At 34.7% G+C, this 17,212-nt stretch overlaps 1 long non-coding RNA gene across 3 annotated transcripts in view; it reads right to left on the bottom strand.

The window, feature by feature from the left end:
- LOC112440858 (uncharacterized) overlaps nt 1-14,908 on the bottom strand; it is a 117,007-nt gene extending 102,099 nt beyond the window's left edge. For all 3 annotated transcript variants that reach the window (XR_008619776.2, XR_008619777.1, XR_003028848.4), the window contains exons 1-2: nt 14,779-14,908; nt 5,836-5,924 (exon numbers count right to left, since the gene is read on the bottom strand). This is a non-coding gene — a long non-coding RNA (uncharacterized LOC112440858). The remainder of the gene's footprint in view (nt 1-5,835; nt 5,925-14,778) is intronic.
- Nucleotides 14,909-17,212: the final 2,304 nt, after the last annotated feature.

Here is a 17,212-nt window from a genome sequence, read left to right as displayed (position 1 = left end):
TTATGGATACGATACGTTTAAAGTAAAGACTGAATCTGAACAAGTTTTTAAATAGACCAGTTATCGTACAAAGTCTGTATAAATAGTGTACCAGAAAGCCATATTAAATCTTTTAAAGACAGGCTGGGACACCTGATAAGTCCCTGTATCACTGCTAAGTATTGAAACTTAATAAGTTTAAAAAAAAGTTCTACTTTTCTGTTTATTCACCAGTCCATATGAAACAAATCAAGACCATATTACATTTTAACGATAAATTTAGTCTATTGTTTTCATTCATTTATACTCTGATATGAGAGCCATGCTAAACGCTGCTAATTTTAATATGGGTAATCAGAGCTATGACATTTAGTAGTAATTTGAAAATTAAATTCGAACTCTAGAATTGTGAAGAAAAATGTTTTTAGCTAAAATCTGAATGAGTTTGCTAGAGAAAAACAACTAGATTTAATCATTTTACAGGAGCATGGTAGGACATTTGTGATACATGTTGTGAAATTTATGACAAAGACTTCTGTGAGAATTTTAAAAGAACATTTTTCTTCTTGTTTAGTTTTACTGTGAAATTTAATATTTAAGTCTTTCATTACCTTTATCATGATTGTTCTAACATTAAAAAATCAGATATATTTCTTCTGTGAGTTTTACCTGCATTTTTTTCTGATATATTTGAATGTATATTGTCAGAGATAAGGTCTTACCCATTGCATTCTTTTCTTTAACATGGTAAAAATGAACAGAACTGCCTTTAAATTAATTTTCTTTGAAAAGCATAATGCAAATTTCAGGGAATTGACTATATTGCTAGTGTCTAAACTATGTGAAACCATAAAAACACCAACTTAACTAACTACCAATCGTCCATCCAAGTACTCATCTATTAAGCACTTTCTGATTTTTATTATTGTTATAAAATACCAATTTATCATTACTTTACATCTTAAAATTATATTGTTATAAAATACCAATTTATCATTACTTTACATCTTAAAATTATAAAGTAGTAGGGAAAATTGAGTTTAGAATGAAAAAGATGGTATATCCTTATTAGATCAGTCTTTCTAGTTACAAGAGTCAGAAACAGACATCATAAGTGCTTTTGCATAAATGAAAAGTCTAGGATGAGTTTTCAGATATGACTTGATCCATCAGCCTCCAATGATTTTTTAAGATTCACCTCTTTCTTATCTCTGAGTTATGCTTACTTCTGTATAGCCTTTACCCTCAGAGTCCTCTTTATGTAGTGGCCTCTAGCAGAACCCTCTGATATTTTTTTTTCCTCCTCAATTCACTAAGACCGTAGGCTTTTTGTGTTTGGAGTTTTCCCTTTCTTCCTCCATAGTGAGAAAATCTCCTCCTGGAAAAACACTGGAATAGTTGTAGGATTTACCTCATTCTTTTTTTTCTTGCTGAAATCACAGTCCTGTCTTGACTACCGTACAATGTCTTAAAACAATTGTTGCAAATCTTGTGCATTATTTTCTAGTTATTTATAATGGCATGTGAGTCATGGAGGAGTTATACTTTCAAATTTAAAAGCAGAAGTCTGTTTACCCATTTTTAATTGCAATATATTGACATAATAGTTAAACCTGATGAAAAACACCAGAAGTACTGAGACATGCGTACTTAAAATGTTTAGGCAATGAAGGCCCCTATGCAGGAATTTCCAGGAAAGACAATGGCTTTATTGGTTTATCTTATTAAATGTTAATTACACCTTTGAAAAATCTCTAATCTAACCTTTTATTTATTACCACCACAGAACCTCCAGTACCACTGCTCAACTCAGATGCACTATGAACAAGTTCTTTGTGATATTTCACAGTGTTCTGTCTTCCTTCAGGCCTTTTCTGTGTAGCTATTGAGTCTTTTTTCCTATTTAAACTAAATTCCCAGGAATCCTTCTAATTAACTCCCATTAACTGAGGTAAAATGAGAGCCTGTCTCTCTCTCTTATTTAGCTAAAAGGAGCTCGTAAGCAATAGTTTATGTTAACATGGTGACTAGACTCTCATACTTAGAATATGCATTTGGCGGTGACACTGGGTCAAGGAAAAATTTATGAAAACCCTATTTGCATCTTTGTTTGCATGCAGTGGCCAGTGGTATTTTGGGTCTTATATAGTTAGGTAAGAGAAGAAGTTGCCCTGAAGATGAGAGTTTGGGTATTTATTCATCACTAATATATAGCATTATTAGATTTCTTTAATGCGGAGGTAGAAATTTGTATCTTCTATTCTTAGAAACCTATAGCAGGAAAGAAACCCATTATAGAAACATCTCTCCTATTCTGAGAGGTTAAAAAAATCCATTGTTGAATATAATGGCCGTAAACTCACAGCTCAACTAATGGAACATCAGGAAAGAGCAAATTCCAAAATAATATATTTTATATAAATGTAAAATTTGTAAAAATTAAAGCCCTGATGGGTAATGATTTAGAGTTGCATATTTGAATAAATATTTTTAAAAAGATATGGATTGGCTCACGTACATGGAAAATGCTACCTAAAAATCCTTTGCATCTAAGCATTGTGTGAAAATAGCAATATTCTTGTCTTGTAGAACATCCTATGACAATATTTAAAGTAGTCTGGACTGTGGAGTGATCTGTAAAACTGTCTTAGGAAAGAAATAAATTATTTTAAATTGAACTACAGAAAATTTTAAGGGACTACATCCAATTTGTGGGAAAACATACAACAGTTTAGAGCATTATTAGATCTTGTATTAAAGCAATATAATCAAGGAACAGGTAAAATATTGAAATATAAATTATTTTGGCTGGAATGGAGGTAATAGAGGTATTTAGTTCAAAAATAATCTAACTTGTGCAAATGTAAGCTTTATGTTTAACAGCTGCCATTGGTTCCCAGTTGATAAAGTATATTTAATAAGGCCTACTGTGTGTCAGGACAAATTTCAGATATCTCTCAATTATTTTTCTTGTTTTAAACTGCCACATAACACTATGAAGACTTTATTATTATGCTTGCTTTTTTATACGTGAAATTTAAGGCTAAGAAAAATAACTGTCACTCTTATTAAACAAACACATACTGCACACCTCCGAGAAATGTGGTGAAAGAGTTCAGTATATGTCATTCCGAAATATACCTCTGTATTAGCCTGTTCTTGTACTACTATAAAAAAATACATGAGACTGGGTAATTTATGAAGAAAAGAGGTTTAACTGGCTCACGGTTCTGCAGACTGTACAGAAAGCATACTGGCTTCTGATTCTGGGAAGTCCTCAGGAAGTTTCCAGTCATGGCAAAAGGCAAAGGGAGAGCCAGGCACTTCACATGGCCAGAGCAGCAGAAACAGAGAGGGGGAAGGTGCTACACTTTTCAACAACCAGGTCTCTTGAGAATTCACTCACTATCATGAGTGACAACACCAAAGGGGATGGTGTTAAACCATGAGAACTGCCCCCATGATCCAATTACCTCCCACCAGGCCCCACCTCCAACATTGGGGATTACAATTTGGCGTGAGATTTGCGCTGGGACATGGAGCCAAGCCATATCAATCTCTATGGCATATTGACTATTTTGAAGTAAATGCACTTTAAAAATGGCAGGTGCAAAAATAATGCTGATGTTCTTTCTTCTTAAAAGCAGGAGATAAAATTCTCACATAAAAAATGCCCTCTCTATACCACAAGGAAAACATCATTCTTATCATCAAGGGCAAAAAGTTGAGAGTAAGGGACATCTGTAAACACAAACTTTGTTAAACTTACCCTTACCTTTCTAGTCACTTTTCCACCCAGTGAACTCTCTTAACCTAAATCCCTTTGCCTTTTCACATTTTCACAATTGACCACTCTTTGTCAAACCCATTACATAAACATTCAATGCTAACTGCTTCTTTGGGTCTTCATTTGTTTAGAGGATCTTCATTTCTTTATGAAAGCTCTTGTGTCATGTAAAACTCATGTTAAACAAATGTGCATGCATGTTCCTTGTTAATCTGTCTTATGTCAATTTAATTCTCAAAGCCAGCACAAAACCCTAAAATAATAAAGCTAAAAATATGCCTCTACTACACTGGCATAGTAAAATGAGAACAGGCTTTGAGCAGGGATACAGGAGTAGAAAGACATATCCTACTGGCTATGTGTCCTTTGTTCAGTTACTTAAATTCTCTGTGCTTATTCAACTTTAAAATGGTTATGAATATAATACTTACCTTCTGTGTTAATGTAAATGTTAGCCGTGATCTCTCTCTCTCCTCCCTCTCTTTCTCTCTCTCTCTCATCTAATCAAGCAAAGTATTTGGCCCATTCTAGTTAATCTAAAGGTTATAATGGACATAGCTGTTCTTATTATGGTATATTGGCAGGCACTGTATGAAATACATTCCATTTATTATCTTATTTAAACAAACCTATCTATTTTTGATGATCAGGAGTGACTAAAATGATGAGGAACCAAAGCTCAGACAGTACCTTATTTTACTGTCTATTTGGGTAAATAGATAACCTAAATAATATGGTTTGGTTCTGTGTCCCCACCCAAATCTCATCTTGAATTATACTCCCACAATTCCCACATGTGAGAGATAATTTGAATCATCAGGGTGGTTTCCCCCATACTGTTCTCATGGTAGTGAATAAGACTTATGAGATCTGATAGGATAAGGGGTTTCTGCTTTTGCATCTTCCTCATTTTTCTCTCGCTGCTGCCATGTAAAAAGTGCCTTTCCCATCCCGACATGATTTCTGAGGCTTCCCCAGCCACGTGGAACTGTAAGTCCAATTAAATCTCTTTCCCTTCCCAGTCTCGGGTATGTCTTTATCAGCAGTGTGAAAAAGGACTAATATGGTAAATTGGTACCAGGAGTTGCTTGTTGCTAAAAATGATACCCAGAAATGTGGAAACTACTTTGGAACTGGGTATCAGGCCAAGGTTGGAGCAGTGTGGAGGGCTCAGAAGACAGAAAAAAATGTGGGAAAGTTTGGAACCTCCTGGAGAGTTGTTGAATGCCTTTGACAAAAATGTTGATAATGATATGAACAAGTCTAGGCTGAGGTGGTCTCAGATGGAGATTAGGAACTTGTTGAGAACTGGAACAAAGGTGACTCTTGTTATGCTTTAGCAAAGAGTCTGGCAGCATTTTGCCCCTGTCCTAAAAATGTGTGGAACTTTCAACTTGAGAGAGATGATTTAGGGTATCTGGCAAAAGAAATTTCTAAGCAGCGGAGCATTCATAAAAAGGTGACTTGGGTGCTGTTAAAAGCATTCCATTTTAAAATGGAAACAGAGCATAAAAATTCAGAAAATCTGCAGCTTGATAATGCATTAGAAAAGAGAAACACATTTTTTGAGGAGAAATTCAAGCTGATTGCAGAAATTTGCATAAGTAAAAAGGAGCCAATGTTAATCCCCAAGAGGATGGATAAATGTCTCCAGGGCATGTCATAGATCTTCATGGCAGCCTCTCCCATCACAGATCAGGAAACCTAGAAGGAAAAAATGGTTTCCTGTGCCAGGACCAGGGTTCTCATGCTGTTTGCAGCCTAGGGACTTACTGCCCTGCATCTCAGCTGCTCCAGCCATTGCTAAAAGGGGCCAAGGTACAGCGTGGCCCATTGTTTCAGAGGGTGTAAGCCCCAAACCTTGGCAGCTTCCATGTGGTGTTGAGCCTTCAGGTGCACAGAAGTCAAGAACTGAGGTTTGGGATCCTCCACCTAGATTTCGGAAGATGTATGGAAACGCCTGGATGCCAAGACAAGTTTGTTGCAGGGGCAGAGCCCTCATGGAGAACCTCTGCTAGGGCAGTGCTGAAGGGAAATGTGGAGTCAGAGCCCTCCTACAGAGTACTTACTGGGGCACCGTCTAGTGGAGCTCTGAGAAGAAGGCCACCATCCTCCAGACTCCTGAATGGTAGATCCACCAACAGCTTGCACCATGCACCTGGAAAAGCAGCAGACACTGAATGCCAGCCTGGGAAAGCAGCCAGGAATGGGGGCTATACCTTGCAAAGCCACAGGGGCGGAGCTGCCAAAGATTATGGGAACGTACCTCTTGCATCAGTGTGACCTGGATGCAAGAGGTGGAGACAAAGGAGATCATTCTGGAGTTTTAGAATTTGACTGTCCCACCGGATTTCAGACTTGCATGGACCCTGTCACTCCTTTGTTTTGGCCAATTTCTCCCATTTGGAATAGCTCCCATTTGGTACAGGTATTTACCCAATACCTGTACCTCCATTGTATCTAGAAAGTAAGTAGCTTGCTTTTGATTTTACAGGATCATAGGTGGAAGGGACTTGCCTTGTTTTAGATGAGACTTTGGACTGTGAACTTTTTGGTGAATGCTGAAATGAGTTAAGACTTTAGGGGACTGTTGAGAATGCATGATTGGTTTTGAAATGTGAGGACATGAGATTTGGAGGGGCCAGGGGCAGAATCATATGGTTTGGCTCTGTGTCCCCACCCAAATCTCATCTTGAATTGTATTACCATAATTCCCACGTATTGTCGGGGGGACCTGGTGGGAGATAATTTGAATCATGAGCGTGGTTTCCCCCATACTGTTGTTGTGGTAGTGAATAAGTCTCACGAGATCTGATGGTTTTATCAGGGGTTTCCATTTTTGCATCTTCCTCATTTTCTCTTGCCACTTCCATGTAAGAAGTGCCTTTTGCCTCCCACTATGATTCTGGGGGCCTTCCCAGCCATGTGGAACTGTAAGTCCAATTAAACCTATTTTTCTTCTCAGCCTCAGGTATGTCTTTATCAGCAGTGTGAAAATGGACTAATACACTAAACCAATGCAATTATTTTTACACTGGTTTAGATTAAGAGATATCTTAGGTTAAGGGACAATACTATAAAGATATATCTACAGAGATATATTTTGGGGTGATATATTCCAAACTCTTTCACCACATTTCCTGGAGTTGTGCATTGTTTGTTTTAATGAGAGTGTGACATTAGTAATTTTTCTTAGTCTTAACTTTCATGTATAAAAAAGTAAACAATAATAGGATCTTTTAGTATCATGTGGAAGTTTAAAACAAGAACAAAAATTGAAAGCTATCAGAGAGCATTATTTTTGCACCTGCCATTTTTAACATGCGTTTTCTTTCAAATACTCAATATGCCATAAAGGTTAATATGGTGTGGTTCTGTGTCCCCGCTCAAAACTCACATCAAATTGTATTCTCCAGTGTTGGAGGCAGGGCCTAGTGGGAGGTAATTAGATCATGGGGGTGGTTTCTCATGGTTTAACACCATCCCCCTTGGTGCTGTCACATCTATTATCTTATTTTACACTGTTAGACAAGTAAAGTAGGGTTATTAATTCAAAATTATACAGAAACTGATGTTTCTAGTAGTGTGTGGCTTTAAACTAGAGATCAATGTTATTGTACATTCTGGGAATAGACAAAAAAGTTGCCAGGAGAATGGGCAGAACAGATGTTCTGCATGAAACAATGTTAATTAGCTATAACATTCCCTCTGTCTCTCTTATCAGCAGTTGGCCCCCATTCTATACCTTACAGATTCCGACCCAAATCAGGCTTTGTCAACTTTGTAAAAAAAAAAGCAAAAAGATGAGATATTTATGATATATTTTAATTTGTGAAAACAAAAATAGTTCTTGTTCAATGCTTAATTTTGTTAGATAACATTGATTTGTAGTTATTGCTTTAATATTTTACTATGAAAATTACTTTTCAATAGTTAGTAAAAGAATCAAGTTAAAACCAATGATAAAATGCAGATATAAATGTGTGTTTTAATCAAAACAAATATCTTAGGACTCTGATAATTAAACACACTATTTTATATACATTCATTTTCACTTGTATTCATTTTTTTAACATATAAACAAAAGTATCTTAAAATGTTTTCTGTTAGTCTGAGACAAAGTGTAAATGTCTATCTAGATATTCACACTTTTGCTGCAATTGCATTCTGTAATGGCTTTAAACTTTATTCTTTAGAAATGTAATAGTGTTTCAAATTTAATCACTTTTGTTCTGCTGTTCTGCAGAATTACACAGAAATATGCTTATGCTTAAGCTAAAGATCACATTTTCTTATGAATGTGTTTTTAACATTTTTATTTACTGAGAGATAAATAGGTTCAAATGTATCTTCTGTATACAGTTTTGGTTTGGTCTTTTAAAAATATTTTATTTAGAAAAACAACTATTTTAAGTAAATAAATTAACTGAAGTTATTATGTCTTCAATGTTTTTATTTATGTCATATTATAATTAAATATCTTGCTTGTGAGAAATGTCCTTACTAAAATATCTACTAATAGTGCAACATTTTAGAGCTCAGAAGGTACTTTCGATTTAATCTAGTCTAGTCTTAAAGTAATTATATGAAAATAGTAACATTCAAGAAAACCATATGACATGGGCTTCTAGAATAGCTGGATTATGATTTAGACTAGGGGTGGCAAGCTCACATTCTTCAGTGGTCAGAAAAGAAATATAAACCTGTGAGACAAACAGCGAAAGCAATGGGGCTGTGGCTTGTCTTTGGGAAGTGAAGAGTGCATGCCAACTGAAATGCACTGAAATCTATTAGCAAACAAACAAAAAATATAGACTATCCAAGCAGGCAAGCAACATAAACTGAGCCAGTCATTCTTAATAATGCTGCTGGCCTGATTTGGCTATGAGTGTGAGAGCTGTGACTTAGATCTTCCACTGACCACTCCAAGTCTCTTTCCAATATAACCCAGTTTCTAATGTTAGATAAGGAAATGTACTAGTTTTACTTAAAAGACTAGACCTAAAAAAACTTGCCAAATAGGTTTTGGAGACACCATATACACAGATTACCGTTTACTTACTTTCAAATTTTGATAATGTTAAACTTAACCTGAGACCTGTGGTTTCTAAAGAGTGATGGTTAAAGAAATCTCCAACCTGTGTATTCCTGACAAGGCTACTGCAAAGAATCACCCTTCTTCAAATGATTTGCAGATGACACCTTTGTTCCCTATGACAAGACCAGACATACCCTCCAAATTCTCATTCTTTACCTGAATGATGAATAGCTTAGCTGTTTTTACCCACAAAGAAATCTGGACTAAATCCCTGGCTTATCTGACTTTAGTGAAACTTCTCCCCTTTCCTTAGGCCCCTGAACTTTGACTCATCCTCATTTTGATCCAGAAACACACTTATTCTCTAAGGGACCCTTCTGAGAAGCTGCTTAACTCAGGGAAACACACATTCCCTGTGGTCCCATCATACCACTCACCTCTTTCCACTCGCCCATACTCCATTTTTTTCTAGCCTTGTCTGCTCCTGCCTATTAAAAGAAGAGCCTTTTTCTGCCTGACCTTGAAGACTTTTACAGATCTTATGGTAGGAACTTTCTCCCATTGCCATCAAGAGTTCCCTTCACCTTATTTTAATAATCTTTTCAAACTGGTTTCTTCTTATCTAATTCCAGATTTGTATGACAATGTAAACAAACCATTATGCTTTTAGAACTCAGATTTAAACATTTTTGATGTTTACAGAAATACATGATTGAATATAATTTTATTTCATTTTTTATGTTTATGTATTTATTTTTGAGACAGAGTCTTACTCTGTTGCCCAGGCTGAAGTACAGTGGCACCATCTCGGCTCACTGCAGCTTCTGCCTCCCGGGTTCAAGCGATTTTCCTGACTCTGCCTCCCAAGCAGCTGGGATTACAGGTGCACACCATCACACCTGGCTACTTTTTGTATTTTTAGTAGAAACGGGGTTCACTATGTTGGCCAGGCTGGTCTCAAACTCCTAATTTCAGGTGATCCACCCACCTCGGCCTCCCAAAGTGTTGGGTTTACAGGCGTGAGCCACCGTGCCTGGCCAATTTTATTTTTTAACATTGTTTTTTATTTTAAATTGTTTAAAAATATACATAAAATGATAACATTCATGTACCACGATTAGCTTTCTCAGACATAAACATTCCAGGATATTTATGTCAGTATATATATTTTTTAAGTAACTATATTAAGAATAACAATTTAAAAGCTTCTATATATTCCTATTGTTGCATAGAGGTAAATACCATCCTAAATTTTGAGTTTATCATTTCCATGCCTGCTTTTTTATTTTCACTGCATACATATATGTCCAAATATAATAATAGAATTGTTCAGAATGTTTTTAAACTTTACATGAATTTTTCATAATTTATGTAACTCTCTGAAATATGAATTTTTAATTTAATTTTATATAAAACAATGTTGCTGTAAACAGCTCTAGTCAATTATTTTCACTGTTTTCCATCATACAAATGTTTATTTCCTTATTCCCTATTAAATAGCATGTAGGTTTCCCCTCAATATTCAGAGTATCTTACAAACCATATGACAATGAGTTGTCTAGTATGTTTCATTATACATATTTATGTGTAAATGTGCTTTCAGAGAAAAATACTTCAGGTGGAATAGCTGAAGAGTAAGAACTGGAATTCCATAGGCAGGTCTGCAATGTTATTAACTATTGTCTAATATCTCCCCAAAAGGCACTCATTATATAAATTTTAGTTGACTATGATGCATTTTTAATACACTGAAGAATTCAGCTTCGTAATATTTTACTTAGTGCTTTATGTCTATATTCATATTGATTTTTTAATGTTATTTTCTGCTCTCACTTCTGTTCTCGCTTCTTTCATTCTATCCTCATAAAATGAGTTTGGTAACATTTCCTTTTTATGTTTAATTTGAATTCTCTAAAATGTGTTGGATAACACAGGAATTAACTGCAAGTTGGAGACTTGATAGAATATGATCATAGAGTAATACATATCCAGTGTGATTTGCGGGGATATAGGGACCTCAAAAAAATTAAATTTTAAAAATTATGATCTTAAAAATGATCCTATGTTTTTCCCAAGTAAATTTGATAATGAATATTTTTACATAAAAATGCCAGTTTTCCTCCATTTTAAATTTTTAACCAAGAATTTGTTCATAGCATTTTCTCATATTTAACTCTTCTTCAATCTTTTAACAATGTTTCTATTTCTCCCTTTTAATTGTATGGTTTTAATGTATAATAAATCAGGTAAAGCTACCTTTTATATGGAATTTTGAAGAATTAATACCATTTAGACTGATAAATGTCTATTTCTTTTTAAGTAAGCGGATTTTTTATTGTCTATTTTCTTGAGTGTTAGTTTTCTATTTGTCCATTTATACACATATTTTTCTTCAATATATTTCTTTGTTTATCTCATATTCCTTTCTTTAACATAAGTGTGTCACATATTTGAAACTTCATTATTACACATAAATTCACTGAAAACCTAAAATTATATTTACTATTTTAGCTACACCCTGACATTTTTTACAAATGACACATTCATCATTGTTTTATTCAAAAAGATGTTATATTTTCTACTCTGATTTCTTCTTTAATCTGTGAGTTATTAAGAAATGTATTTTAAATTTTTCAATAAGTGATTATAATATAAAAATATATTTCCCTTTATCATTGAGCAAACACACAGAATTAGACTATCAAATCAGATGCACACAAGCCAGACATCTAACCCAGTATCACTCTTCTAAGTAATTTTAAGGATACAGGCAATCAAAAGGCTCAAAGAGAGAGGTCCAGGACTGGGTTGTTACTTGTGTCTGTCTTTCCCAGTCAGACATGCCTTTCTGGCCTAGAATAAATGATCTTAACATGAGGGTCGCGCAGTTTCTCATATAGCTAGATCATTTAAATTATGAAACCTCTCTATTTTATACTTCAAACAGTTGTATAGCTTCATAGATCCTAGGTTCTGCCCTTAGCGAGTGATGTCCTGGTAAGGACATTTCAGAGGCAAAGCCTCCTCTTTGTAAAAAATATTGCTAGCCTATTTACTTTAGAGATAGAGTTGAAAAGATGAGGTCACTATGCTATGTAGGTTATAGGCTTTTTGTTGTTTTGTTATTTTTTAATAAGACAACTCTCCCACTTCAAGTAAAGGAGGTGAATGGCTTCCAGGGCACTTCCCTCCTCTCATTTTGAATCAAATTGCAGTGTGCACTGCATTGTTTTCTTAAACTATTATGAGTTGTCTTTCAGTTTCAATTACTTTCAATAAAAATTGTTGAAATTTTTGAAAAAATAAATATATATGTATGTATATATCTATATAAATAAGTTATACATGTATAAAACTGGATTTTCAAATTGTACTAATTCTTACTAATCCCTCATCAAGATTGTATGTCCCTAACAACTGTAAATTGGTCAATGTTTGCCTTCAAAAATTTTACATGTGGTTTGTATATATTTTGAAGATACATTTTTAGAAGCATAGAAGTTTATAGTAGATTATTCCTTTTGTCATTTTGTAATATTCTTTTTACTTATTAGTTTTTATTTGTGAGTAATTTTGGATTATTCATTGCTGCCTATAAAATGGCTCATCCTTTTGTTTTCATTTTTCTGTAAGTTTTACATGTGCTTTGCTATATTTTTCAGCCGAACTTAACACCTTTGTTTTTTTAAATAGGTAATTTAATATTCTTTCATTTATTGTAATTACTGATATAATTAATATTAGTTTAATCTCATTTTGTGCTATTTACCATCCTTTTCTGTTTTTCCCTCCATTTCAGCCTTGAATTGGTAATTTTTTTCATATTATTCTATTTTAGTTTGAAATATAATTTTTAGAAATTGGTATTAAAGCTTTATCATGCAAAACTATTTAATGCTATTTTTTCTTGCATTTTAGTTATTAATATTTTAATCCACTGCCTGAACTTAGTAAGAACTTACTCTAGCTGCTTATTAAACTTTCTTCATCCTTCATCTTATTATTGTTCAGAATTTTAGATTTTCTTATTTTAATTCAAAATAATTATTTTTGAAATATGTACAGTTAAATTTATTATTTTTCAGTGATTAACAATGTTGCTTGTAACTGATTATTTCTGTCTTCTCATATATTTATCTTTCAATATTGTAGTAAAGTTTAAACCTTTTCTCTGAAGGGTTGATGATTGAGTCATCCTGTCAAAATATACTTATAATGGACAGATTAACAGCAGAAAAGGCATGTAAATCGATTAATCTGCACATAGACAAAGGGGTTTTCCAAATATGAGACTCCAGGAAGAGTCAGATGGTTGAGGTTTAAAGAGCACACTTCTCACAGGAGAGAGGAAGATAGGGAATGTAAGTATTATGAGGGGTAGTTAAAGTGATTTTCAGGAGAGATATGTGAGCCCAAACAACAGACAATAGCCAGGGACAAAGTTCCTCTGAGCTCTGGCAGGAGAAGGTGGTGGGAAGGTGAGGGGTGGAACTTAGCCATGAACAAAAGTTACCTTATTATGCAGGTAAAGTATCCCAGGTAACCTCTAGAGCTGTCTCAAAGAATAGCTGGAAAGGCTATCTCAGCATTGTGGCAAAGTTTAGTATTTCCTCTTCTCTGGTGGTTAATCTTTTCTGATAATTTGATAAGAATTCTAGGGAGAAGGTCTTAAGGCAATTGCATTTTTTTGAAAGAAGTTTTTCTCAGACAGATAAGAGAACTTCCAGAGACAGACACTCCCTGCACTTGGGAGAAAGAAAAAAGAGAAAGCTAGCAAGTCCTTGATTCTCAGGTAGCTTCTAGGCCTTCTAATTGCCTTTAATTTAAAAGTGCTTAGCATGCCAAAGCACCAATTTTGGGTTATTTTTCTCTGTGCCCCAATAATGTTCACTTTAATGAACTGATTTTTGGTGTTAAATACTAATTTTTATGTAAATACCAAAATGTTATTATTTTCCCATGCATGACAGGTAAATTGCATGTTATAAGAGTGTAAGTTGACAACAGTTTTCCCTATATTTAGTTGAAAAGATCTATTTTTTTGTAAGTCAATTTATTTAGGTACATAATTTACATATGAAATTTGACCAATGTTAAATATAAAATTTGATGAATTTGATAAATGTAACCATTATCTCAATGATGGGGAATTCCTTTCACTAACTAAAATATTTCCCCTTGTACTCTTTTCAATCAATTGCCAACCCTTACCCTGAGCCTCTAGCAACAGCTGATTTGTTTTCTGTTGCTATAATTTTATGTATTCTATAATTTATTTAAAAGAAATTATACACAGGGTAGCCATTTGTGTCTTCCTTCTTTCACTTAGCAGGATGGATTTTTTCCTATCAGTTGTCTATCAGTTATTTGTTTCTTTGTATTGCTCATCAGTGCTCCATTGTAAAATGTGACCACGATTTGGTCATCCATTCACCAGTAGATGACATTTAGGTTGGTTAAAATTTTGGCATTCAATTAATTTTGATATATATGAGGAAAGAAGCAAGGTTTATTTTTGTGCACAGGAATAGTCACTTGTTCTGGTATCATTAAATGAAAAAAAACTTCCTAAATTTAATTACTTCGCCCCTAGATCCAATATTAATTTTCTATATACGTGTGGGTTTATTTCTGAACTCCGTTTTGTTTCACTTATCCATATGTTTGTTCTTATGTTCATCTCACACATTTAATTTACTCTAGCTTTAAAGCAGTCTTAAAATCAGGTAATATAATATTCCAAATTTATAATATTAAAAAATGCTTTTGATACAGGAGCTAGAAAGAAATTATTTAGGCAGATAGTAAGGAGAACAGAGTCCTCGGCAGAATTTCCCTTTTAACAAAAAGCAGCCCCCAAATCATTTATTTTCTAACAAAGAGCAGCCTGAAATATCGAGCTGCAAACACAGATAAGCAAGCTGGAAGCTTGCACAGGTGAATGCCAGCAGTTGTGCCAACAGAAAAGGGTTACCTGAGGGCCAGGCATGTTCAACATGGACGCTTCATCTTCCCTTTTCTTCGTCAGCACATGTAAAGAAACAGGCAACATGGCGCAGGTCAGGAAGCGAACACGCCTGCGTGATAAAAGATTAGGGTGGGGGCAGCCCCGTTCCCGTGCACTATGCAAATGTAAACCTAGTCCTAACAAGTTTTTTGTGCCTTATGCAAATGACACACTTGGTCTGACCAATCTTTTGTGCCCTATGTAAATCAGACACCACCTCCTGAAGCCCATATATAAAACCCTTTGCATTGCACCAGGGAGCCAGCAACCCGTTTCTCCAGCACCCCTCTCTGCAGCAGAGAAAGATTTTCTCTTTCTTTTTCTTTTCTATATATATATATTTTTTAAGACATTCTTGCTCTTGTCACCCAGGCTGGGTTTCAGTGGCAAGATCTTGGCTCACTGCAACCTCCACCTCCCAGGTTCAAGCAATTCTCCTGCCTCAGCCTCCCGAGTAGCTGAGATTACAGGTGCGTGCCACCACACCCTGCTGATTTTTGTATTGGCCAGGCTGGTCTCAAACTCCTGATCTCAAGTGATCCCCCTGCCTCAGTCTCCCAAAGTGCTGGGATTATAGGCATGTCATGCCCGGCATGAGATTTTCTCTTTCTTTTGCCCTTTAAACTTCCTCTCTGAACCTCACTCTTTGTGTTCTTCTAGTTTTACGTGGCTGTGAGACAACAAATTTCATGTATTTATCCCAGACAGTGATGCCACTTCACTTTGACTACTTTAGTTAATAATTTTAGATTCAGCTTTTGTACTTCTATAACAAGAGCTTGTTGGAATTTTAATAGGTATTTTATTGAGCCTATAAATCAATTTGGGAAGAATTGACATCTTAATAATATTGAATCTTTAAGAACACTGAGTCTGTGTTCATTCATTAAGATCTTCTTAAATTCTTTCAGCAATATTTTATAAATATTAGTGAAAGGTTGTGAATATTTTAAGTGTACTACCTTGTATAGAATATTTTTGATGTCTTTTAAATGGTGTTTTTAAAAATATGTTTACTATTACCTGTCTTAGCATCAGAATTTTTACATATTTTTGAAAAATTTTATACAAGGTCAATTGGCTGGCCCATTTTTTGTGTTTGTTTATAGTTTTCTTTCTCTCTGTCTTATTCTTTCTCTCAGTATTTCTTATGTAGCTTTTTTTTTTTTTTTTTTGGCAACTTATCACCCAGGGTCCCCAATGTACAACCCCATTTTGTAATGTTGCTTTGGGTTCTTGTCTTCTTTTGATATTACAGATATAGTTAACTACTGAATGGGGAGATGCGTTCATACTCTCGAGGCAAGCCTGCTTCTTTCTATGTCTTATTGCCTCCTGATACATAGAACTTTCTGTAAATGATAACCAAGCCTATGATTGGACTGGGAATTTTATTTATTCTCCATTGTAGAGCATGGGCTAGCTCCACCCTAAACTCAGATTTCAAGCTTTGAACTTTACTCTTGCACCTCCTATGGAGCATCTTTAGTTTCTGTTGCCTCTAGAATGTCAATATCCCAGCCACTATTGCCTCTCCTTCACAAGGAGCCCAGCGTATCTATAAGTAACAAAATTCAATTCGTTCTTTGTTTGTTTAGTTGTTGGTCCTCTTTTTCTCTTCTTTGCTCAATTAGGTCTTTTTTGCTTTAGCCATATTTAAAATTACCTGTCATTGGTATGTATTTCTAGCCGAACACTTGTATCAAAGCATGAACTTCTGGCATTGTGCTATATGTAAGTTCTACTACATAAAATTTCAAAGTTTCTATATCAGATAATTATAGACTCTCATTTCTTGAGTTTTAGTAAAGAATTTCTGGTTCAAGTAAAGACGTCCAAAATCAAATTAGCCTTGCTTCTGACATCTAATGTTACTTTGAATCCCAGACTCTAAGAAATTATACTCTTATTATTCTATGTCTTTTCAGTTGCAACTGTTGAGGCTTAGATAGGCAAGTGATATTCTTTTAAATATCACACAGCTCTTGCTTTATAGAGGAAAGACTAAACGGAATCTTGAGTTTCCTAGGTGGGTCTGCATGCTATCCAATCAACCCATATCCAGTGACATTTGAGACAGAGCCGTGCCTACTGCAGGACAAAAGAATATAACATCTGGCAATTAATGTCCCCATAATTCTTGAGTATAAGGCAAGAAGATCCATATTTTCCTGTGGAAATCTCGATTATGAGAGACAAATATATATAAAATATTGAATATTAAAAACAATTTGAATCCCATAATTTTTATGGCTAGATACAAAAAAGGAATATGTATTTTCTAGTTGTATGCAGAATTTGAAATGTGAAAAAAATTCAAACAAAAAGTTATTTGTTTTATAAAACATTTCTAGAGCAATTGGAATGAATGCTTACCCTTGCATTGATTAAGCTCACTTTT

This window comes from Pan paniscus, chromosome 11 (assembly GCF_029289425.2).
Source record: "Pan paniscus chromosome 11, NHGRI_mPanPan1-v2.0_pri, whole genome shotgun sequence".
Lineage (NCBI taxonomy): Eukaryota > Metazoa > Chordata > Mammalia > Primates > Hominidae > Pan > Pan paniscus.
This window is presented reverse-complemented; position numbering and strand designations above follow the sequence as displayed.